This window comes from Podarcis erhardii (assembly GCF_964252035.2).
Source record: "Podarcis erhardii genome assembly, chromosome: 16".
NCBI lineage: Eukaryota > Metazoa > Chordata > Lepidosauria > Squamata > Lacertidae > Podarcis > Podarcis erhardii.
In genome coordinates, this window is record NC_138514.1 from 2,710,230 (window position 1) to 2,736,783 (window position 26,554).

Below are 26,554 nucleotides of genomic sequence, written 5' to 3' on the forward strand. Positions count from 1 at the left end.
ATCAATCTAAATTGAAGGCAGTATGTTGAGGACAAGAAGGAATGATTCTAGATTGGGAAAAACCTAAATTTTAGTGCTACAAACAGGTTCGTGTGTACACAGCTTGTGTGAGAAGAGGACAACCAGTGGTTTTTAAATGAAAAACGTATTTCCCTCAAGCTTCTGATCCCATGACCTGAGAACCATGGACAGAGAACAAAAAACAACAACAGAGAAACAAGAAGTGAAATTCTATGTAGTCTCAGAGAGCTGCTTTCCCGCCCATTAACTTGCTTGGGCAGCCATGGCTGCAACATTCTGTGAAGAAGTCACAGGGTGAGTCATGAAGTACGTATGGCTTCAAGGCCAAATTCTGCACAAGGGGGAAAGTCCTATTTCTTCTTCATTCATCAATAAAGCTGGCATTGGGTGGGGCTAATTTTTACAATGAAAGCTTTGTATAGATGAGGGGGACATCCTTCTCCCCACCTCCTGAGGCTTCATTGCCCCAGACACTTTTTACCCAGCCCAATTCTGATACCGACTGCAATAGCTCCTGCTCCTATTTCTTCAGCTGAAGGCAGCAGGAAACTGCACATTTCATGTTTAGAGCTTTAAGGCCCTAAAGAAAGACATGGGCACACTGCAAATTGCTTTCATTGTGGCGAAGCTTTCTCATTGCTTATGGTGCCTTTGACTGTTCATAAGAACACAAGAAAAACCTTTGTGGATACACCAAAGGTCCATCTAGGCCAGTATCCTGATTCCCAGAATGGACAAGCAGGTCTTCTGGTTAATTCCCAAGCAGGACACAAAGGCAGTAGACCTCTCCTGCTCTGTTTTCACAACAGGTGCTGCTGCTCAGAGACATATTGTCTCTGAACCTCAAGGTTCCACATGGCCATCATGGCTTCAAAGAGCTTGACCATGAGCCACTAGGTCAAACCTTGGCTTAGCTTAGTGTGCCATGGCACAAAAGAGAGCAGGGAGGAGCAAAGCAGCCACAAGCTCCTCTCCAGACGCCTGCAGGCACATGCAGTCTAATTAACCGAGCCATTATACATGGATATAACTTGGGGGAGGGGGTTAGGGAGGGGCACCTGCCCCCTTACAAAAAGTAAATCAATACAAAATACCTGAGGTTCTGCCCCCAGCATAAAGCCTGCTCCCCAATAAATCCTAGCTACACCCATGCCATTGTGTATTTTGCCTACACTTCCCACTGGTGTACATGCAACAAATGTATCTATTGCTTAAATTGTCAAGCTCAAACTTCCTAATCTTTTAACTATAGAAGCAGCTAATCAATAGTAGGTCAACTCCCATTGACCCATAATAAAGAATAGGGTAGAGGTGCCCAAAGCATTGTCCTGCCTCAATTACATTTAATTGTTAAGAAAAATATTGCCATGCGTTAGATAGAATGGCAGGGAGGCGGGAAATGACAGTGAGGTAGCTCAGTTCTTTTAATTCATTTCCTTCAAGCAGTGGAATTGGTAAAACTGCAGCTTCTGCCTAGACTCACCAGTGCTTAGCATCCTGGGAACTAAAGTCATTTGATTACAATCTTGACACATGACTGGGCTAGACCTTGGGTCTTCGTTTGGTTGGAGACTGGTTGTTATGACCCCATTCTTCTCCTTCTGCACCTGTCCATGCTGCCTTCCTTGTGATTGTTGCTGGGCCAGGAAGACTGCCTGCTTTATCTAAATTCAGATCTTGAGGTTTAATGAACATAACAAACCAACCAACCCTGCAGCTCTTGCAAAACAGTGAGCAAAATTTGGTTGCTTCATCATCTGCCTCCAAGGCAATGAGTCCGGCAATGAACAAGCAAGGATGCAGCTGAGTTCAAGTGCCTTCCCTTTGCTGCCACAAACTGAAAGGGGAACCAGCCGAGGTACATGCTTCTACGTGCCTCCTGGTGGCTCCTGGTGGCTCCGTGCTGGAGAACAAGAGCAAGGAGCTTCTATGCACTGCTGTTCTGCTGCTAAATGAGAAGAAAGCCCCTGCTCTCCAGCAATCCTTGTTTCTTGCTCCCTCCATACAAAGTTGGCAGTTTTGGGTTAACCCCAAGGAAGTGTCAGTCATGGAGCTTAAGCTGCTCCCATAATTGGGAGAGTACACATTGTGCAATGTCTGTTCATTCACTTTCCCCAAAGAGTCCTCCGTTCTTTACTGAGGGAGCAAACTCAAATTATAGCAGCAATTGATTCTGTATCTGGCTTGCTCCATGCATACACACCATACATTTAAAGCACATGAATTTCCCCCAAATGAACCTGGGTAATGTAGTTTGTTAAGGGTGCTGGGAGCTGTAGCTGGGTGAGAGGTAAACTACACTTCCCAGGATTCTTTTTGGGAGAGCGGGGCGGGGCAGGGAGGAAGGTGCTTTAAATGTCTGGTGTGTATGCAGTCTAATTGAGCTGATTCAGGAACACCACCTTGCATTGTATACAAGCAGAAAAAGCAACTTACCAAGTTCCATGCAAAATAAACAAAAGAGGAGACTCCCTTTTATGACCTCTCACAATCACATATCTGAGTTGTGGTGTGCAACGACAGGTACCATATTTAGTATTTGCCAACTTTGACCCTTACTCATGCCATCAAATGTGGTATTGAAGAGATTGCTTAGTTTGGACACCTGAGTTTTCTTTTTCCCCCTTTTAATAATTTTTATTAAGTACAAATTAGAAAACATACATATTTACAACAAAAGAAAATACAAAAGAAAAAGAAAATACATATAACCAAGGAAAAAATTTAAAGAATACTTTGTCTCTTTTCATATTTACAGTTATTTATACCTCTATAAAATGCTATTCACAATAAAGGAATGAAATGAAAGATAAGATATCAGAAAAAAGAAAAAAAGAACAAAGAAAAAATAAAGAAGTAAAAGAAAAGGATCATAGGTGAAAATTTTAAAAAGTAGATAAGTATTCACTATACATAGCCATTTCCCATCTATATTTATATTCAATTGTATAATTTCATCTTGTCCTTATCTACCTTATAAAATGGTCTTTTTAAAAAAAGAAGAAGAAGACTTCCACCGTTTGCCTCACGTGTTTTTAATAATCTGTTCATCAGATCCTCTGTTCTTCATATTTTCCCTTTGGATTTCCTTAATGTCTCACTTTGTATTTTTTATAGTACGCCCAAGATTATTCTAAACACAACCAGATTTTTGTAGTCGAGCCCTGGTTTTGTAAATTATCACTTAAGAACTCCCATTGCTTCATAACCATAGTTTTGGATTTTCTCCTTATTATATCCGTCAGTTTTGCTAGTTCCAGGTACTTGCAAAGTTTCCCCAACCATTCTCTTTTTGTTGGGATTCTGTCTTCTTTCCAATAGCTAGCAATCAAAATCCTTGCCGCTGTTGTTGCGTATAGAAATAAGTTAGTTTTATCTTTTGGGATATCTTTATCTAGAATTCCTAATAGATATGCCTCTGCCTTTTTGTGTGTGATGTCCTTATCAATTTTTTTATTTCGGCGTGGATCATGTCCCAAAAGGTTTTAATCTTTGGGCAAGTCCACCACATGTGGTATAACGTACCTTTTGTTCTGTTACATTTCCAGCATTTGTCGTTGTTCCTTTTATTTATTTTTGACAATCTGTCAAGGGGTTAGGTACCATCTGTGGTGAATTTTTCTGAAATTCTCCCTTAATAAATCACACGCAGTAAAATTTATGTTTTTCTCCCAAAAAGTTTTCCATCTTTCCAGATCTATCTCATATCCCAAATGTGCTCCCATTTTAACATCTTTTCCCCTTTCATCTCTTGTTCTAAGGTGGTTTTCATTAATAATCTATACATCTTTCCAAGTATTTTTTGATCGCTTTGCAATATTTCCTTTTCTAATTTTGAAGTTTTATTTTCAAATCCCCCCTTTTTATGTCTTTTTCATATGTTGCTTTTAATTGATAATATTGTAACCAATTTATTCCAAATGTAATTGTAGGTAAGTTTTTTATTTAACATTTCCGTCTGCATCTTCTAATATTTCCCTATATGTTGGCCAAGTCTCTTTTGCATTGCTCTTTAATGTTGTGGTTGCCTCCATTGGTGAAACCCATTGGGGAGTTTTCTCAATAATTTTTCCTTTTGTTCTTTCCCAGACATCCAATAGAGCCTTTCTTACTATGTGATTTGTAAATTTTTGTTGTTGTTCTTTTTTGTCATAAAATAAATAGCCATGCCAGCCGTATATTTTGTCCCAACCCTCTAGTGTTAGGACTTCATTATCTTTTAATAGTATCCATTTTTTTATCCAACACCAACACGCTGCCTCAAAATACTTTATGGACATCTGAGTTTTCATTGAAAGCCCCTAATAATCTATAAAATTCACTGGGTGGACCAGCACTTTGTGTACTATAAAAGGGTACTTACTACTATAGGGGATTCAAAATTGGACTGGAGTTTAGATTAGTGGGGCCCCTAGGAATGTGTTGGTTCATGCCTCACACACCTTCGAGGCATAGAACTTAGAAATAGGAGTTCCAGCATTAGCCCCTTTGACCGACAGGCAATGCTGGCTAAGGCTAAAATAAATACGATGTGTTTGGCTTTCTGCTCTTGCCCAGTCAATAGTGCAGCATCCTCTGCATGCACTGACAGCTTCATCTCTCCAGTTCAGCAAAAGAAAACCCAATCCCTTAGTTGAGAAAGACTCTCATGGGTGTGGATTCAAATATGGCTTCTCAGAGTCTTGGCCTAGTCCCGACAATCACTAATTACAACTGGAGCTGAGGATAGAAACCTAACCAGTGCCATCAAACAGGTAAACATGTTTGTACTCAACAGACCACTTTCCAGTTTAAGGATGCATCCAACCTCTTATCAATCTCTATGTTTCCATGGAAGCTGGAAAAATTGACTGGGATGTGGGGAGTAAGTGTGGGATGTGAAACACAGCAGTCAAGTCCTTATGCCTAGAGTGGACATGCAAGGGGATGTTTGGTTCAGCCAGTAGAAAACTTCCTGTTTCCTCCTGGGCTGGGACAAACTTCCTCTGCATGTGACTAGAGATGGGCGTGACCTTACCTGACCAGGTGACAAAACAGGATGCTGAACTAGATGGGCCATTAGCTCATCTTATGTTCTTAACCCTTCTGCCAAAATGGCTAGATGAGGGCGAAGCAAAGCTATGCACTGTATGTGCTAGAAAACTGGTGATGATGGTGCAAAGAACAATTAAGTAAGGGAGACCTTGACCTAATGCTAGGTATTTGATATGGGTTCATAGAATAACAGAATCATAAAAATTGTAGAGTTGGAAGAGACCATGAGGGTCATCTAGTCCAACCCCCTGCAACACATGGGGCTCACACCCATGACCCTGAGATTAAGAGTCTCATACTCAACAGCGGTTGTGGTAATGGATGTTTTTTAAAAAACCTTTCCAATATTTCAGGGGTGGCCAACTCCTAAGAGACTGCGATCTACTCACAGAGTTAAAAACTGGCAGTGATCTACCCCCTTTTTTGGGGTTTAGGTCAAAGTTGTTGAGCTTCTTTGGGGGGAGCCAGTGATCTACCAGTGATCTATCACAGATAGATAGTCCAGTGATCTACTGGTAGATCATGATCTACCTGTTGGACGTGCCTGCAATATTTCATTTCATTCCTTTAAATATTTGACCTTATAAAAAACAAGGCATGAGACGCAAGCTTTCCCTCTGACAAGCCCACACTTGCTTGCTGAAGTGGGAATTCAGTGAACTCCTGCCCTCTTCCCCAATCCCGCCTTACAGAGCAGAGATTGAGTTCTCTCTCTCTTGTGAATATGTTACAATCCTTATTGCTTTGATATGAAATGGCGAACTCATTCACTAATCTTGGGTGTTGGTGACTCACCAGAACTCTTTAATAACCAAAAATGGGTCGGGGTGGGAAAGAAGGAAGGAAGAGTGAGCCACTGTAGGTCAGAAGGGCTGAAATCCATTCTGTGTCTGAACAATGAGGGACTTCACACTTGGCTTGGCCCGTGATTGGAGCTCATTTCCTGCAGAATTATATCATAGTGTCTTGCCCTTATCTGAGCTCTTACTCAGTTGAAAACATACAGCAAACATCTGCTCTTTCCATTGCTATCATTTCTATTGAACAGTGAAGCACAGTGGGGAGAGAACTGTTTTGTCCAAATCATAATAGCCAAACTGTAAATAAGAGCAAGAGGCCCAATGTTTGGCATTTGGGATGATAATGAGTATTGATGCTCCCAGGATGATGCAGATTCTGCTCCCATTCTGCTAACATACAACTACTTTTAGTAAAATCCATCTTCTTCTCAAGGCCCATGATAGTGCCAAGTCCATTACTATCATACATCTTTCTTCCCTTCTGCCAGTCACTGTTCTGCCTGCCACAGCAACACTAACCAGTATCTTGAGGCTGAGATTTATCCATTGCACAGTTCTGCTCTTCACTGCTTGTCACAGCAATCCTGCAGTTCTTTTGCAGCCTACTTGCTGTGTGTTTTCATCAACCATTTCTCATATGAACTGGATGTCTCTATCACCATTTCATTGTTTTGAACAAAACAGCTGACCTCTTCAGCATGAGCCTGGTTGTGGAATCACTGTGCAAATCCAAGGTCATGTTACTAAGCATGCAGACACAAGAAGAATGGGCCCAGAAACCATCCAGCATCTAGCTTTGCAGGCTATAATATCCTGGATGTTGACTCTCACCACTGATAGAAGAACTCACACAATCACAGTCATACTTTGTCCTGGTATCAGCAGAGTTGGTGTTTTATAATTTATCTGTCTCATCACTGGGACTCTTCTGGGTGAAAGGGGTCCTGAAGCTTTTCTGCAAAGATTAATGATGTCCCAGTGGCGGAAGGCGGGAATCCTTTTTGCCATTAACAATACCTAGTCTTGTGTAGTTTTGATTACACTGCTGAACACACTCATGTTGTAGCCCAGTTCATTTAACTTGAGGAGACTGCCAAGTGGCAACCCCTACTGAGAAGCTAGCTGGTGAGTTTGGATGATGTTCTAGGAATTCCTTATACTTCTACTTAATTCCTTTTAAATTCTCCAATTCCAACTGCATAGGCAGAAATACTGGGCTCATACAAGTGTTGGCTGTGAAGGTCTAAAGGGACCGGGAGAGAATCAGTTTGAGAGCATGCCGCCATGGTTTATGACCAGCTGATTCCTTCTGGAACAAGATTAGCTAATTCTAAAAAGACTGCACAAATAATGGTAGTTCTACAGCAGCAAAGGTTTGCTTATATTAAGATTATTTTTATACAGTCATTTACATAGAACAACTAACTTCCTGCTTAGTGTGATGAAGAGGAAAGCGGCACCAACTTCTTTTTTAATACCACAGATGTAGTCGATTCGTCGCACAATCGAACCTGTTTTTGTACTCTCTGTCACTCGATGTTTTAAATCCCCTGTTACTTTTGTTACCCCCCCCTTTTTTTTCTTTTCTTTCAAAGTATTTCACCCAGGACGACATCCACTTTTATTCCCCCCCCCCATTTTATCTTGTTATTTCTATGTATATTATGCTATGGCCACGGCTAATGCAATAAATCGACACCCCCATATAACAACAATTCACCAATTGAGGAGTGGGGACCCAACAGCAGAGAAAAACCATGATGACATTATGCTGAGGTAAACATTATGGCTCCTTGGGATGTGTACTTAGAAGATAATGGAAACACATTTCATTACATCACCACCTTACATTTTTAGGTGCATACTTAAAACATAAAAGCTAAAGGATCCCTGACCGTTGAGTCCAGTCGTGGACGACTCTAGGGTTGTGGCACTCATCTCGCTTTACTGGCTGAGGGAGCCGACATTTGTCCGCAGACAGTTTTTCCGGTTCATGTGGCCAGCATGACTAAGCTGCTTCTGGCGAAACCAGAGCAGCGCACGGAAACGCGGTTTACCTTCCCGCCGGAGCAGTACCTATTGATCTACTTGCACTTTGACGTGCTTTCGAACTGCTAGGTTGGCAGGAGCAGGGACCGAGCAACAGGAGCTCACCCCGTCGTGGGGATTCGAACTGCCGACCTGCTGATCAGCAAGTCCTAGGCTCAGTGGTTTAGACCACAGCACCACCCGTGTCCCTATATTTAAAACATACTAGAGATAAATAAATAAATAAAATTATGTGAGCTGACTCCTGTAGCTAACCATAACCTATCCCAATGTGATCTTTGCATTAATTCTTATCTTTAGTATGATCCACACAGGGATGCCCTATTCAAATTCTCACCAATGCAAGTCTCAGGATGTATGGAAGCACAGTGTGGTAGCTGGCTCTGCCCTAATCAGGGAAGCTGCAGTCTTGGTATGCAGCTCACTAAAATCCTCACTGGGTTTGGGATGTTCCAGTATCTACAGAATGAAGTTTATGAATCCAGTTCATACACACACATCTTGAACTATACAGCAGCAGAAATCCCTTTTAGTGAGAGGGCAAAGTGATCTTTCTATCTCAACTGCTGTCAAATAATCTTCTATTTTCATTTACTTTTCTCTATGCTGCTGAATGTGTCAGCTCACATTACCCCTGAAAAAAACTACAAATACATACAGATTCACCCTATCCAGAAAAAATCTCACACAGCTTGCTAGTATGCTGAGGACATATCTAACATAATTGCTACAATTCTGCAAAGATTTCTTTGTCTTTAACTTCCTTTAGTTAGTGTCACTTTCCTCTTTCCATTTCCCACTGATTTAATGAAGTATTTAAATTAAAGACCAACAGAGGCCACAGTTTAGTGCCCTCTTCTGGACACTTGAAACTTTAGGAATGTCTGCCATTAAATTTTTCTGAAGCCTTTGCGTGATGAAACTTGATTCCCCACCACCACCTGGACCCTTGTTTGTACTGGAGATTAAAACTGTACATTATTTTAAAATTGTATTTATTTTATACTATTTTATTTTATTTTATTGATGTTCTTGTATGCAAGCAGCTCTGGGGTCTTTATGATAAAAATAAAAACCTCTGCAAAAAAAGAAGTTATGTCTATCATTAAAAGTTCAGCCTGTTTTGTGAAATGGAATTTTCTAGACTTGGAAAATAATATTAATAATATGAATGTAGAAAAACCTTTACTTGAATTTTACATTCAGTGCACATGAAAGTATTTTGGAAGGAAATTTAATTACAGAAGTATCTATGATCTCATCAAAGAAAGCTATGGTCATAATATTGGGCACAATTATATACAACTAAGTTTCAATGAAATTAATAGGACTTTGCATACATAATTACAAGCAGTACTTTTGGCCAATGTTAATATGTAGTGTTAAATTAGGGCTTGCTCAAAGGCAACATTTCCCATGTCATTGAAGACATGAGGCGCTGTAAGTATTAGCATTCCTTATGGTATGAGTGTTCATTGTAACAGGGCCATTGTCTATTACACACTCTTCTCCAAGAGAAACTGATCTGTCCAAAGAACAGAATGCAAAAACATTCACAACTCTCCTCTGCACCTGCCACCCAGCTACTCAGTCAGCGAACTGTGGGAGAATGTCTCTTTCCCAGGGGCATAGCATGGGGGGGCAGAGGGACCCTGGCCCCGGGTGTGAATTTTTGAGGGGGGCAAAGCAGATGCCCCTAGTGCTGCCCAGCCCACTGGAGAAACCAACCCTGGTGGAGAGGAGCACCAGGGCAGACTGTGCTGGGGGTGCCAGCATGGGGGCTCCTGCTCCATGCCCACCAAGAGCTCTGAGACGACCATCATTGGGATGGGGCAGGGGCCTGTTTCAATAAATGCCCCCATTGCTAATATGCCTAAGACTCAGTTGCGTTCCATTGGCCCTACTATGCTTTTCAAATGGAACTATATTATTTATAGTCCACCTGTTGCCCTGCAGAGTACAGATCACAACAATAATTCCTAGATCCTTCTTAATCTCAGAGTATTTTTAAAACTATGCTTGATATTTAACAGTTTGTCTTGCAAGATCAGATAGAATATGCTAAGTCAAGGTTGCTAGCTCAACTCCCACATGGTTCTTGGGTCTCAGTATCGTCACAGCAATGGATGGTTTTATTTGCCTATATATCTCCAAGTAATTCATTGGATTCTATTGTCTTTTTATATTTCTGACAACAATGTAAAAGTCACTATGTGATTTTTATCTGCCTTTACTGGTATAGAAGTCAAAATACAATGTTGGGCAAAATGCTTCTCAATGGTTTGAGTGGTGTGAATGAGCCATATGGTGGATGATCAGGTCATCTGTTTCAACAAATTTGATCTAAAAAAACAAACCCTCATAAATGTACTCTGTGAATTTGGCAGAAAATTCTGAGAATAGCTTTATGATTCAGCAGTGAAAAAAAGCTAAAAATAATCTTACATCAAGTGTTTTAGTAGCAGAGCCTCTCTGGTGAGAGTCAACATCCTGGCACAGCTGTTTGACAACTTATAATACTAATGTACTAGATTATTCCAAAACTGTAGACACAAGAAAAATCCACAGTTTCAAAGCTCAACAGCCTGTAGCTGAATGATACTGCAACAGGATTATAATATTACCTTTTTAAAAGGTTTGATACAGAAACTTTTGGGAGTTGGTTTTTGCTACTAGTCTTGTACTACACAGAGTCTTCTCTCAGTTTTCTGTGCCTTTGGCTGCTTTTGGCAGAGAAGCTATATCTGCCATACAGAGAAGTAGTAGGGAGTGTCAGGTCTTTGATATCCCATTCTTGGGAATTCTTGCCGGACAGTAAGATTGCTGTAATTCTTTTTTCTTGAAAAAAGTAAGGCAGATCTCCTTAAATAACTCTGTCAATGGATATGCTGTGCCTTGTGTACATGGATGCCTTCTTCAATCCCTTCTCAAAGTATGCCTTGCTAATGCTAGGAAGCAGAGCAATCATTCTAGGAGTCTTGGTTGACCACAAACTTGACATGAGCCAACAGTGTGACGCGGCAGCTAAAAAAGCCAATGCAATTCTGGGCTGCATCAATAGGAGTATTGCATCTAGATCAAGGGAAGTAATAGTGCCACTGTATTCTGCTCTGGTCAGACCTCACCTGGAGTACTGTGTGTAGTTCTGGGCACCACAGTTCAAGAAGGACACTGACAAACTGGAACGTGTCCAGAGGAGGGCAACCAAAATGGTCAAAGGCCTGGAAACGATGCCTTATGAGGAACGGCTAAGGGAGCTGGGCATGTTTAGCCTGGAGAAGAGGAGGTTAAGGGGTGATATGATAGCCATGTTCAAATATATAAAAGGATGTCACATAGAGGAGGGAGAAAGGTTGTTTTCTGCTGCTCCAGAGAAGCGGACACGGAGTAATGGTTCCAAACTACAAGAAAGAAGATTCCACCTAAACATTAGGAAGAACTTCCTGACAGTAAGAGCTGTTTGACAGTGGAATTTGCTGCCAAGGAGTGTGGTGGAGTCTCCTTCTTTGGAGGTCTTTAAGCAGAGGCTTGACGACCATATGTCAGGAGTGCTCTGATGGTGTTTCCTGCTTGGCAGGGGGTTGGACTCGATGGCCCTTGTGGTCTCTTCCAACTCTATGATTCTATGATTCTAAGCAACTTTTCTCTCCATCCCTTCCCAAAGGAAACTTTTAGCACCATTATGTGGCTCTGTGTGCAGTTAGATGCACTTTGTTGTTGTTTAGTCATTTAGTCGTGTCCGACTCTTCGTGACCCCATGGACCAGAGCACACCAGGCACTTCTGTCTTCTACTGCCTCCCGCAGTTTGGTCAAACTCATGCTGGTACCTTCAAGAACACTGTCCCACCATCTCGTCCTCTGTCGTCCCCTTCTCCTTGTGCCCTCAATCGTTCCTAACATCAGGGTCTTTTCCAGGGAGTCTTCTCTTCTCATGAGGTGGCCAAAGTATTGGAGCCTCAGCTTCAGGATCTGTCCTTCCAGAGAGCACTCAGGGCTGATTTCCTTAAGAATGGATAGGTTTGATCTTCTTGCAGTCCATGGGACTCTCAAGAGTCTCCTCCAACACCATAATTCAAAAGCATCAATTTTTCGGCGATCAGCCTTCTTTATGGTCCAGCTCTCACTTCCATACATCACTACTGGGAAAACCATGGCTTTAACTATATGGACCTTGGTTGGCAAGGTGATGTCTCTGCTTTTTAAGATGCTGTCTAGGTTTGTCATTTCTTTTCTCCCAAGAAACAGGCGTCTTTTAATTTTGTGACTGCTGTCACCATCTGCAGTGATCATGGAGCCCAAAAAAGTAAAATCTCTCACTGCCCCCATTTCTTCCCCTTCTATTTGCCAGGAGGTGATGGGCCCAGTGGCCATGATCTTCATTTTTTTGATGTTGAGCTTCAGACCATATTTTGCGCTCTCCTCTTTCACCCTCATTAAAAGGTTCTTTAATTCCTCCTCACTTTCTGCCATCAAGGTTGTATCATCTGCATATCTGAGGTTGTTGATATTTCTTCCAGCAATCTTAATTCCAGCTTGGGATTCATCCAGCCCAGCCTTTCGCATGATGAATTCTGCATATAAGTTAAATAAGCAGGGAGACAATATACAGCCTTGTTGTACTCCTTTCCCAATTTTGAACCAATCAATTGTTCCATATCCAGTTCTAACTGTAGCTTCTTGTCCCACATAGAGATTTCTCAGGAGACAGATGAGGTGATCAGGCACTTCCATTTCTTTAAGAACTTGCCATAGTTTGCTGTGGTTGACACAGTCAAAGGCTTTTGCATAGTCAATGAAGCAGAAGTAGATGTTTTTCTGGAACTCTCTAGCTTTCTCCATAATCCAGCGCATGTTTGCAATTTGGTCTCTGGTTCCTTCAAAATCCAGCTTGCACTTCTGGGAGTTCTCGGTCCACATACTGCTTAAGCCTGCCTTGTAGAATTTTAAGCATAACCTTGCTAGCGTGTGAAATGAGTGCAATTGTGCGGTAGTTAGAGCATTCTTTGGCACTGCCCTTCTTTGGAATTGAGATGTAGACTGATCTTCGCCAATCCTCTGGCCACTGTTGAGTTTTCCAAACTTGCTGGCATATTGAGTGTAGCACCTTAACAGCATCATCTTTTAAAATTTTAAATAGTTCAGCTGGAATATCATCACTTCCACTGGCCTTGTTATTAGCAGTGCTTTCTAAGGCCCATTTGACTTCACTCTCCAGGATGTCTAGCTCAAGGTCAGCAACCACACTACCTGGGGTGTACAAGACATCCATATCTTTCTGGTATAATTCCTCTGTGTATTCTTGCCACCTCTTCTTGATGTCTTCTGCTTCTGTTAGGTCCTTACCACTTTTGTCCTTTATTATGGTAATCTTTGTATGAAATGTTCCTTTCATATCTCCAATTTTCTTGAACAGATCTCTGGTTTTTCCCATTCTATTATTTTCCTCTATTTCTTTGAATTGCTCATTTAAGAAGGCCTTATTGTCTCTCCTTGCTATTTTTTGGAAATCTGCATTCAATTTCCTGTATCTTTCACTATCTCCCTCGCATTTTGCTTTCCTTCTCCCCCCCCCCCCCGCTATTTGTAAGGCCTCATTGGACAGCCACTTTGCTTTCTTGCATTTCCTTTTCATTGGGATGGTTTTCGTTGCTGCCTCCTGTATAATGTTACGAGCCTCCATCCATAGTTCTTCAGGCACTCTGTCCACCAAATCTAAATCCTTAAACCTGTTCCTTACTTCCACTGTGTATTCATAAGGGATTTGATTTAGATTGTATCTTACCGGCCCAGTGATTTTTCCTGCTTTCTTCAGTTTAAGCTTGATTTTTGCTATAAGAAGCTGATGATCTGAACCACAGTCAGCTCCAGGTCTTGTTTTTGCTGACTGTATAGAGCTTCTCCATCTTTGGCTGCAGAGAATATAATCAATCTGATTTTGATGCTGCCCATCTGGTGCTGTCCATGTGTAGAGTCGTCTCTTGTGTTGTTGGAAAAGTGTGTTTGTGATGACCAGCTTGTTCTCTTGGCAGAACTCTATTAGCCTTTGCCCTGCTTCGTTTTGAACTCCAAGGCCAAACTTGCCAGTTGTTCCTTTTATCTCTTGATTCCCTACTTTAGCATTCCAATCCCCTATAATGAGAACATCCTTCTTTGGTGTCATTTCTATAAGGTGTTGTAAGTCTTCATAGAATTGGTCAGTTTCAGTTTCTTCAGCACTGGTAGTTGGTTTATAAACTTGGATTACTGTGATGTTAAAAGGTCTGTCTTGGATTCGTATCGAGATCATTCGATCATTTTTGCTTTCGCCACTCTTTTGTTGACTATGAAGGCCACTCCATTTCTTTTACGGGATTCTTGCCCACAGTAGTAGATATGATGGTCATCCGAACTGAATTCGCCCATTCCCGTCCATTTTAGTTCACTGATGCCCAGGATGTCAATATTTATTCTTGCCATCTCATTTTTGACCACATCCAACTTACCAAGGTTCATGGTTCTTACATTCCAGGTTCCTATGCAATATTTTTCTTTACAGCATTGGACTTTCCTTTCGCTTCCAGACATATCCGCAACTGAGCGACCTTTCGGCTTTGGCCCAGCCGCTTCATCAGCTCTGAATCTACTTGTACTTGTCCTCTGCTCTTCCTCAGTAGCATGTTGGACACCTTCTGACCTGAGGGGCTCATCTTCTAGCGCCATAACTTTTATATGCCTGTTGTCTTTGTCCATGGAGTTTTCTTGGCAGGGATACTGGAGTGGCTTGCCGGTTCCTGCTCGAGGTTCCTGCTCCATCTTGGGTGCCCTGCACGGCATAGCTCATAGCTTCTCTGAGTTATTCAAGCCCCTTCACCATAGCAAGGCAGTGATCCATGAAGGGGAGATGCACTTTAGTCTACTAGTTTCAACAGGACTGTAGCTTGCCTAGCTCTCTGTTTGTGAGGATTTTTGATGCTGAGAATTTTTGACAAGGAGTTCTCTGTAAGCTATAATAACTTTACTCTGCTTGCTACTCAGCCCCAATAGAAGAATGATAACCTTCGAGATAACCTGTTGACTTGATGCTTTTTTTATTTAGATGTTGCAAGTTTGAAAGCTGTAGGGAACATTGTGGACAGTTTGGGAACTCCTGCTCTTGAACATTGGCTGTTTGCTTCAAATTATATGCCTCTCAAGCCATATATGCCCTGATTCTGGGGGGCTGCCTGAGCCCTTCAAACTCCTATTGAAATAATAAGATCATTTCTCTGCATGCAGCCTTTTATCTGATCAGGAGCTGTCTGGTGTAGAAAGCTCTTTGATAAAGGCATCTCAATTCTGTTAATCACTGAGGCACAGGTGATCAGCACCTTTCCGAATAAGGACACACATGGAGGTGAGACTGTGTGATGCACTGTGCTGTGCCACACTACCACCTCTACAAAGCAATTTCTTTCAAATATTCCTGCCCATATTACAGCAAAGTGGAGCGTGCTTAAGAGTGAACTGTCTCTATAGTGTAAGTGCCCAATTATCTTAAAGACTAACAACTCAGCTAAAGTTTCCTGATCCATCTAGGAGAAAATAAGTGAGTGTTATAAACAGCCAAATTTAGCTTACAAGGAGCTGGGAGGAGCAAAATAAACTGCAGATGAAATAATTAAAAAACAATTTTGGACATAATTACAGGAGAACACTGCAGAGCAGCATGGGTCTCAAGCTTTCCTCTTCATTAAATAGAGTAGATCTAGCATTAGTGTATTTAATTACTTGCAGAGATTCAATGTATCAGTTATAGCTGAAAGAGAATAGTTTTTGGGATATGCAAATTTTGCTCAGCACATCTATAGAATGTTTGCTAGCCCTAACATCTAGTATAAGTCTGAGCAATGACTACAGTATGTCCAACAGAAATCTGAACACATGCAGGTCCTGCTGTCTAAAGCTCATTACATGAAAATTCACTTATCCAAACAAGAGGAATTTGTACCCAAATCTCACTATACAAACAGTTGATACAAATATCTGAACAGCCAGACCTGTGAAAATGACTTTTCTTAATGCTGCATTTTATTCGTAAAGAAAGCCCAAGTTTTTCCTATTGTGTTATTTACACCGGCAGGATTCTCCCCTGTTCTTGGTGGTGGCCTGGCCTTTTTCTGCTGGTTTTTCAACCAATCCCCACTCCTCCCCTTGCCCGGATTTGGCCAGTGAACCAATCCGCATTGTCGCTGCACAAGCCTCTGAGAGCAGCCAAGCAAAGGTGTGAGAGCCAAGCTGAGTGACATGGTGGACCCTCCTCTGTTGGTGCAGCCGCTGCCCCCTTCCTCTCCTCCTCTGATGCTGAGGAGGCAGCAGAGGCTGAGAGTGAAGCTGCCTCCTCGGTTGTTGAGATGGGGGCTAAGTCACTCTGGGGTTGGGATGGGGGCTAAGTCGGATGGGATGCGGTTGTTGAGATGGGGGCTAAGATGGGGACTCTGAGTGGGGAAGCTGCAGAGATCACGTTGGAGCCCAGCCTGCAGAGCACCAGCCAGGCTGGCAACTGGGATGGCCAGGGGAAGAAGAGGAGGGCCTGGGCTTCCTCTTTGGCAGCCTTGCTGCCGCTGGTCCCATCACTGCAGCAGCCGCTCGCTCTTGGTCTCTCTGGCTCAGTTCAGACATTATGCAAAACGCTTTTAAAGAAGAAGCTTAATGGTGATTTACAGAGTTACAGCTACCCCTCACAGAGCTACATTTCCCAGGATTCTTTGAGGGAAGCAATGTCCTTTCAACGTGCATTAAAGAGCCAACCTGGCTGACCAGAAAAGACAAATGGTTGGGATTGGATTTGGGGGTGTAGTGAGGAGGAGCCTCATGTAAGCCTATTTAAAGTCATTGGCAATATTGCAGCTAGCTTAAATTCCATATATTATTAAAGTTGCAGGTTAGCAACTTTATATTAATAATATCACTATCAATATTGATGATATTAATATTGATGATTATACACACACACACTTAACTATTGCAAAGTGCAGCCATATTATGGACCATCTACTACCAAGCCAGGTCCAAAGTCCTTGCATTAATTTACAAATCCCTCATCAGCTTAGATCCAGAGTATCTCAGGGGCTGCCTGGATCTTTATCCCAGCTCAATCACCGATATCATCAGCAGGGGCATTGCTGGACATTCCCTGAGTTGGTGAGGCTTATGGGACAACAACAAGAAACTGTGCCTTTGGTGTCAATGGCCCATTATTGTGGGATGCTCTGCCAAGAGAGGTTCAGTTTCCCATCCTGATGTGCATTTGTTTCCTGTTTCATCCCCACATAAGCAAAAAGAAATTATTCCTGATAATTTCAAAAACTAGAAAGGGGTTGTCAGTCTGAAATCCACAGCTGGGTTCATCTAAATCAGGCATGGCCAAACTTGGCCCTCCAGCTGTTTTGGGACTACAGTTCCCATCATCCCTGACCACTGGTCCTGTTAGTTAGGGATGATGGGAGTTGTAGTCCCAAAACAGCTGGAGGGCCAAGTTTGGCCATCCTGATCTAAATCTTTGATGGAGTAACACTGACACCACAATATGCTCTAGAGCAGTAGTTGCCAAACTGCCCCTAACGGACCACTTGAAATTTGCTGAGGGTGTTGGTAGAACATTTAATTTGCAAGGAAAGTTGAAGTAATTTAAACATGTTTTAGTATTTTTACTTTTGTATGTTTTAAAGTATGGTTGTATTTTTTCTTGATTTTTTTCTTTTATCTCTTTGTAAACCACTTTGGGGTTTTATAAAAATTAAGCAGTGTATAATTTTTAATAAAATAAATAAATACATTTTAATTGTTTGTTTTTTTGCCTGTGCTACAGCACTTGTAATGTGTTCTGTCAAAAGTGGCATAAATTTAAATGTATTTTTATTACTTTTGTTTAAAAAAATCATTCTTATTGTATTTTATTGTTTCATGTAATACAATAAAATGAAATAAAAGAAATAAAAAAGCAATATAAACACAATTAAAAATTCAATGTACATATTTAATTTGATAGATCTCTCATTTTTAACCACAAATCCAGAGAACGATTGCAGACTACCTGAATGATGTTTGTGGACCACAGTTTGGGAAGCTCTACTCTGGAACACTGGTCTGCAGGAATTCCCTACTGGGTCATAGTCTGCTCTACAATGGCTACAACTACACTATTGCCTTAGTGGTAAAAAGAAAGAAAGAAAAGAAATGGGTCCCCAAATACATGTTTAAGTTAAAGGCAGGTCTCATGACTGAAAAGGTTGAAGACGTGTTCTAGAGAGAACACTGCCCATAAACAAAAGTGGACTCCCCTTGTTTGGGGAGAAAATAGCATATTTGACTCATATACTTACGATACTTTTTAGCACACTCTTTTTCCAAAGAGCCTTGTATTTATTGGGAAATACAGTAAATTCTGGGATATAAGACGACTTTTTAACACCAGAAAAGAGGTTAAAAAGTTGGGGGGTCGTCTTATACGGGTATCCTCCCCCCCCTCCCGCTGCTGTGGCAGCTCTGAAGCAGCCGCCGCAGCAGCGGGCTCAGCTCCGCACCGGGAGAGAGCCACCTAGCGCGGAGTCCACTCACTGCTGCTTCAGATGCAGCAGCAGGGGCGATGGGCTCCGCTCCGCTCCGAGCGGCTTTCTCCCGGCGCGGAGCTGCCCAGCGTATTAGGCAACTGGGCTGATAAGACGAATCCCCAAATTGCAGCTGCCAATTTGGGGGGGTCGTCTAATACGCCCAGTCGCCTAATATGCTGGAATCTACGGTAGATCCACCTGGACCAAGCAGGGTTTGTTCCAGGATGCAAAATTACAGACCCAATTAGAAAATTACTGAACTTAATATATCACAGCAAGCAGATAACTTCAACATTAGCCTGTCTATCATTGGATATATTTAAGGCATTTGATTGTGTAGAACCCAGGAATTTAATTGAAGTGATAAAAAAGTTTGGATTTGGCCCAAAATTCATTGGATTTTTAAAGAACTTAGCAATGAAAGGATTAATATCATTCCTATATAAATCAACTACAGAGGCATATTTCCCTCCCCAGAATAATATGAGAGAATGATGGGAATCAAATTGGGATTTAGAAATTGAGGAAGATGCATGGAATGGACTGTGGATCAAAGCCCTGTATAAATCTATTTCGGCAATGACAAGAGAAAGAGCCCTCAAAATAGCACAAAATAGCACATTTAACACCTAGACCTCTAGCTTATATAAAACCCAACAGCTCTCCTATGTGTTGGAGAGGGTGTCCCACTATCAGGACATACAGACATATGTGGTGGGAGTGTTCAAAAATAGAAAAATTCTAGGGAAATGTCTTTGCAGATATATCTTTCATTACAAGACAGACAGTCCTCAGGACTGCAATTGCTTAATTTGTACAGTCAGGACTCACCAAGAATTAGAAATAAAGTTCTTATAACCCATTTATTGACTGCGGCGAGAACGACCATAGCCAGAACATGGAAAACATTGCAACTGTTAACCATGGATAAGTGGTATGAAGCGGTCTGGCAGACAGCTTTGTTGGAAAGGCTAACATGGAAACTGCGGGTAGCAAGAGACCAAAAGAAAAATGCTAACTTCTATGCAGCATGGGGCGATTGTATTGAACACACAGGTAGTGAGGCACATGCGTTTGGGGTGGGTAACATAGTTTGGAATAGAAGTATACATTCTAACCTTTCAAATTGTTGCAGATATAATGTACTCCTTCCTTTTAATGAGACTGGAGCACATGGTATGTTATTTTATGGTTTTTAAGATTATGAGAATGTTTGAAACATATGCTGTGGCAAATAAACGATTTTTAAATGAAAAAGAAAAAAGCTCAGGCCTGCATACAAGCCCCACTTGCCATTTGAACTAACCATTTGAGCAACTATGAGAGGTAAGGTTAGGCTCAGAGCTACCCCAAGACCAATGTGTAAGCTTTGTAGTAAAATTAAGATTTGAGCTCAGATTTCTCCAGTTTAAATCTAGCACTCTACCCTGTACACCACACTGGCTTTCACCTGAAATCATAGCTCTGTTGGTTAGAGCATGGTGGTGATAATGCCAAGGTTGCAGGTTTGATTCCCACATGGGACAGCTGCATATTCCTGCATTGCAGGGAGTTGGACTAGATGATCCTCAGTGACCATTCCAGCTCTACAATTCTATGATTTCTATGATTACTTACTGTCCAATTCTAGACACCCTAGTATTGTCTTTAGCCATTAGATTCCTCCATAGGCTGCAGCTAGCACACCTCAAAGAATAGCTCTATCCATAAGACCTCCCCCATCCCTCTTAAGATGAGTGAGTGGAATTCTGGCTTGTATCCCATTCCTGGAGCTATTTAGGTCTGTGGGTTGCTAGAGCAAGGCCTTTGCGATGGTGGTCCTTTTATCGTGGAATTGCCTCCTATATATTAATTAGTTCTGTAGCCGCAGGCATTCAGTAAGACTCATAAATCCTTCCTGTTTCAACAGGCCTTCTGTTTACATTGTTGCTGCTTACCTGCTTTCAAATGTGCTTATTTTGGCCTCTGTAGTTGTTTTTGCAGGTAATGTTTAAACTGATGATTCTGTTTCAATTGCATTTGTTTTTATGATGCTAACAATTTTAACATAAATGTTAAAACAGTGCTTTGAACTAAAGGATAGAGCAAGACATACTTTTAATAATCAATAAATAATGGACCCAGCTGTGGGAGGCCTCCCTGGCTATCATGCAGCTACAGGTTGGATTCTGAATGCCACCCTGATGTAGTCCTGAAATTCAAACCACAGGTTATGCAGGAGATCCAAGATCAGATCTCTCCATGTTTTCTTAATTTTAAGACAGGTGCAGGAGGCTCTGAATTTCATTGGACCACTGACACTTGGGAGAGGAGCATTCTTCTCCTGATCTAATGCACTGAGGACAATGAAGCAGGTCCAAAGACAGATATAACAGGTGTATGCCCATTGTTGAACCTACTTTGTGGTGGTGATCGCAGTGAAGACTTACGTCTCTGCCTCTGTTATGTCCTTCGTCCAGCACAGCTTTAGAGGGTCTCTTACATTCTGGCCCAAAGGTGGTGGAGGAACCCTCAATAGCCTACTGTGATTTACTTGCAAGTCATTTTGAGGATAAAATCGCTTGCAACCATTGGGATCTGGACTGCAATATTATAGCAGGTCAGTTTCCAGCAGTATCCAGAGCACTGTCTATTCAAGTTTTAGTGGATGAATTTCAGTTGATAAGGCTTGGGGATATTGATGCAATAATATGGCACTTGGATAGGTGTGGGTTACCCCAGGTCCCATAATTTTTTGCTGTGGGTGTCCTGGGTGCCCAGCTGCCTCCACCCCCTACTGCCTCCATGGCCACCTCCGCACACTGCCTACCATGCGCAGCCACCTCTGCCCACCACCCGCAGCGGCCTCACAGCCTGCCATTTCTGTGGCCTCCTTTGCATAGGAGGCAAGGTGGGCAGCATGTGGAGCGCCACCTTACCTGTGGCGCTCCGGCACGGCGGCAGCAACTGGACCGGGGCTCTGCTAGTTGCCACCACTGTGCCAAAGCGTGCAAGCCGCATTGCCATTATGGTGCCATGTGACATGACATCATCACGTCACATGTCACAATGTAATACATCGGCGCATACCACAACATTGGGCACGCACAGTGTGGGGCCCAATCAGCGCCCCTGTCCAGCAGGGGCAAATATTAATGCGTCTCTAGGAGAGAGAGTGATTCCAGGCTGTCTGAAAGAGGCAGCAGTAAAACCTCTCCTTTTAAAAGCCTCCTTGGACCCAGAAGACTTGAACAATTCTATGCCAATTACATATATCTCCTTGAATAATGTTTTGGACCAGGTAGTCACTGATCAACTTTAGATACCCTTGGATGGGACTATTTTACAGATCCATTTCAATTGCATTTAGGCACCAAGATTGCCTCGATCACCCTGTATGATGACCTAAGTTGCGAGAGGGACAGGTGAAGTATGCCCCTGCTGATTTTTCTTGACCTCTTTGTGGCCTTTGATACCATCAGTCATGGGAGATGATCTAAGATGGGAATAGAGGGTATTGCTTTGCAGTGGTTGTGCTCCTCCATGGATGGTTGTCTCCAGACGTTGCTGCTTAGAAGATGTTGCTTGGCCCCATGGAACCTCAGGTGTGGGGCTTCTCAGGTTCAATGTTATCATAGAATCATAGAATCATAGAATCAATAATTATCCCCCAATCTGCTCAATATCTACATAAAACTGCTCAGTATGGACACTGGGAGTTTTAGAGTTCATTGTCTTCAGCATGCTGATGACACACAATACTATTTCTTAGCAGCTCAAGCAGGTGAGGCAAGGGATGTGCTGAGACTGGTGCCTGGCCCTAGTAAAGGACTGAATGAAAGCCAACAAATTGAAGGTCAGTTGAGCCGCTCTTAGTGGGTGGTTCCTCAGTATGGATGAATGGAATGCTTCCTGTTCTGAATGGAATTATACACCCCTTGAAGAAGCAGATATGCAGCCTGGAAGTACCTTGCATCCAATAATGTCATAGAAAATGCCAGTAGCCTCCTATCAATTTTTACTGGTAGTCTAGGGAATAGTGTGGCTTCAGTGGTCTATGCTCTAGCAAACTGCAGGTTAGACTGCTGCAATGAGTTACATGTGGGGTTGCCTTTGAAGATGATTTGGAATCTACTGTTAGTGCAGAATCTGGTGATTGTTAATTGAGACAAGAAAGCATAAACATGCAATACTGGTTCTAGTTTAACTGTACTGGCTGTTAATTTGTTTCCAGGCCCAATCAAAGTGCTGGTTTTGATTTTTAAAACCCTATACAGCTCAGGCCCCCTATTACTACAGGACCACTTCCTCCCAAAGGCCCTTTTCCACATGGCACTTCTGATGGAGGTCCAGAGGATGGTGATGAGAGAACAACCTTTCCCGAGTTGTTCTTTGTCTTGGGATGCTCTCCTGAGGGAGGCCCATCATCATTTTGGCACCAGGCCAAGATGTTTTTGTTTTTCTGGGTCTTTGGGCAGCACCTATAACTGGATGTTTGTACTTTGGATGTTTCTAATGTCTATGTTTATTACTGTATTTTTTCATGTTGGGATGCTTTCATTGTAGGGAGCGATACATAAATCCAACCCACCTAATAGGAGTGGTCCATGGGGAGGAGCAGAAATGCTTACCTGGCCTCCTGGCCGGGACTTTGCTATGGCTTATGGGTAGGAAGAGGGGCAAGGCGGTGGGGAGGGTGCCACAGTATGAACATCTTGGTGGAGCCAGTGGCCATTCCTGCTGACTGCTCCTGAAACCTAACTTACGTTCAAGTCATGCAAATGTTGTATTACATCAGCTGTCGAAAAAACTGATTGCTAATTTTGTGAAAAATAAATGAGACACCCATGATTTTTCTAGAATCTCAGAACTTATCAAGCATACCTGTACCTTCCACCCCAGCAAAGGCACCGCTCTACATGCCGATTTCCACAGGGTGTTCGCTGATGTTTAAGAGAGAAGAAAATCATACTAGAACATAGGGACCCTTTCCTGACAAACCAAGTGAAATCTGCTATGTTATGACTAGGGCGGTGTGATGCCAGAAAATATCCCACATGGCATTCATAACAAATATATTACCATTGTTTGGATGATCATTATAATTATTATTATTATTAGGACTAAGCTACTTGAAACATTTGTGTCTGAAAGTATCATCACAGCACATCAACCAGCTTAGTTTTTAATAAAAAATCCTCCTTAAAGCTATTTAAAGATTCAAAAAAAAAGAAAAAAGAAGAAGACAATGAATGGTAAGGGACAAAATGATTGAGCTCAGAGACATCTTCTTTTAGAGTCATATTTCATGACATTTGGAAATCTATACAGAGTGGGAGAAAATCCTCAGAACAGGGAATTTGACAGTACTAATGGAGAAGAGAGTCACACTCAAGCTTCACTCAAGAGGCAGCATGAACTCCAACAAAACTTTCTTTAGAGTGAAGGATACATATAAAAAGCTAAGAATGAGATGGGGGAGAACAGATACACAAACACAGTGCAGCGGGCTTCTGTTCATACACATCTTAGTAGAAACTCCATCTAATGCCTACTCTCAAAATAAATAATAATCCTACCACATATTATATAAATCACAAAAGGAAGAGGAGAATAATAATAATAATAATAATAATAATAATAATAATAATAATAAAGCATATCAAAACCTTTGCTCACTGCAAATGAAAATAGTCGCTTCCTGCTTTTGGTAGGCCACTTGGATTGCAAACCTTCCAAGTGCCCTGATTTTTCAGGGACAGCCATGCTTTCCTTGAAGGTGCCTCCAGCTCTTTGTCCTGGGGCACGCCAATTTCTCAACTGGCTGTGGATGGGGCTCATGCAAGCAGCTCCTGCAATGGCAGCAACATTGTGAAGGAGCGCTTCCTGGCTTTTGGGAAGGAGGCACAAGGCTCTGACAGGCTCCTGGAGCCCTCCTGCCTCCTTCCCAAAGCCAGCAAGCACATACGGGGTTTTGGGAAGGAGGCAGGAGGGCTCTCGCACCCTGTCAGAACATAGCACCTCCTTCCCTAAGTTGGGCAGAAGTTTACAGGGCTTTGGGAAAGAGGCACAAGGCCCATGTCCCAAATTTTATCAGAAGCATGTGGGGCACATGGGATGAGAAAAGCCAGGCAACTGGGATCAGCAGCTGTCAGGGTTCAGCCCCTCCCAGAGTTTGAACCTGATGAGAAGCAAGGAGTGCTGGACATTCCAGCAGAACTCCACACTGCCTTGACACTCTGGTTCAGCTTCTGACCAAGCTGCGGACCCAGGACTTGAGAACAGGAATGCTTCATGGATGGGGATTGCCTCATGGGTTAAGTAACCTAAAGCCCTGCATGGCTTGGGGAGCATCCAGTGCCTTATGTAAATGGACTGCTACTCTGAGCATGAAACTCAATTCTAGAACCTCTCAGGTGGGCACCATTGCCATAAGAGAACCAGGGGAGTGTTCATGGTGTGTTCTGGAACCTCTTTTTCTAGAAGAATAACACTTGGCCTTTCACATATGCACTCATCCACAAACCAAAGATTCTGATCAATTACCTCTCCACACACATCTGTATACCTGAAGAAGCATCTCCACCCCCATTGTTCAGCCTGGACACTGAGTGCCACGTCTAAGGGCCTTCTGGTGGTTCCCTCACTGTGAGAAGTGAAACTACAGTACAGGGAATCAGACAGAAGGGCTTTTTGGTAGTTGCACCCGCCCTGTGGAAAGCACTCCTGGCAGATGTCAACAAGACAAACAACTGTATAATTTTTCGGCAACATCAGAAGGCAGCCCTGTTTCAGGAAACTTTATTGTTTGCTGGTGTTGTTTTTCCTGTATTTTTGTTCAAAGCCGCCCAGAGTGGCTGGGGCCACCTGGTCAGATGGGTGGGGTATAATAAATAAATTATTATATTATTATTGTCCAATAAATGCAAACTTATTAGGCATTTGGTGCACACAGTCTTATATATACCACTGAGGTTGTACTTACGCTGTGGGCATTTTCTGAGCAGAAATAGCATAACATTTTTTAGCTGGGAAAATGTGATACTTCCCTGGTGTGCAAAAGAGTACAAAGCTGTTGGCATTCCCTCTTGCACAGCCCCAATACAAGTCAGCATGAGCACTGAACTAGCAACACACGTATAGTAAGATTATTGATGCAATACCCCCCCCCAATCTATAATGTATGGATGAGGTATTGCACTGCTGCCACTGTGCAAAAGCTTGGAGAAGAATCATAGAAAGAAAGAAATGCTCAGTTGTGTGTAGAAGGGCCCATGAACCAGGGTCTAATTGATAGAATCATAGATTGAAAGGGACCCTGAGGATCATCTAGTCGAACCCCCTGCAATGCAGGAATATGCAGCTGTCCCACACAGGGATTGAATCTGCAACCCTGGCATTATCCGCATGATGCTCTAACCAATCATAGCAACACTAATGGTCTACAGGGTTGGTAACTTGCTGAAAGGCCCAAACCAACTTAGGAGTACATAAAAGGAACAAAGAATAAAGTAAGGAAGAGCACAACTTAGATTTCTTCTCCATTATTCGAAAGTCAGAGGCAGAAGTGTCCTGGTAGTATTCTACTTCAAGGTTGAAAAAAGTGACAAATTGGTTCTGCTTCCAAGTGGGACCAGGTTGTGCTTGGGCCACCAGGTCCCACCCCTGCCTCAGCGTGGTGTGGGGTAGCGTCCCACTGAGGGTGTCCCAGCCACACCATTTGCCAGGCGACCAATCAGGGCACTGTGGGGCGTGGCCAGGGCCAATTTAAACCACGGCGTGACTCTGGAAGCTCCTCTTTCAGCCTCTCGCCACCCTTTTTAAGGCAGCGTCGCTGGCCTTGCTATGGACTTCGGTTGGTCGCCGTTGAGGGGCCTGGTAGGACTTTTTCCACTTGGCAAATTGGCACTGGCCACTTGGTTTTTGCCTACCTCGTAGGCAACTTTGTCACAAAATTGTCACAACTTTGCAAGGTTTGGCGGTTAGGCATTGGAATAGCGATGTGTGGGGGATGGGAGGTGCGGCCATCACCTGCCCCTCCATGCGTAAGGGTAGTCCGTTAAAGGAATCCGGGGGTGTGGATCTTGTCCGAATCCTGGGGA

At 42.6% G+C, this 26,554-nt stretch overlaps 1 protein-coding gene across 2 annotated transcripts in view; it reads right to left on the reverse strand.

Annotated features, from left to right (window-relative positions):
• PEBP4 (phosphatidylethanolamine binding protein 4) overlaps positions 1-26,554 on the reverse strand; it is a 248,633-nt gene that overhangs the window by 2,412 nt on the left and 219,667 nt on the right. The window lies entirely within an intron of this gene.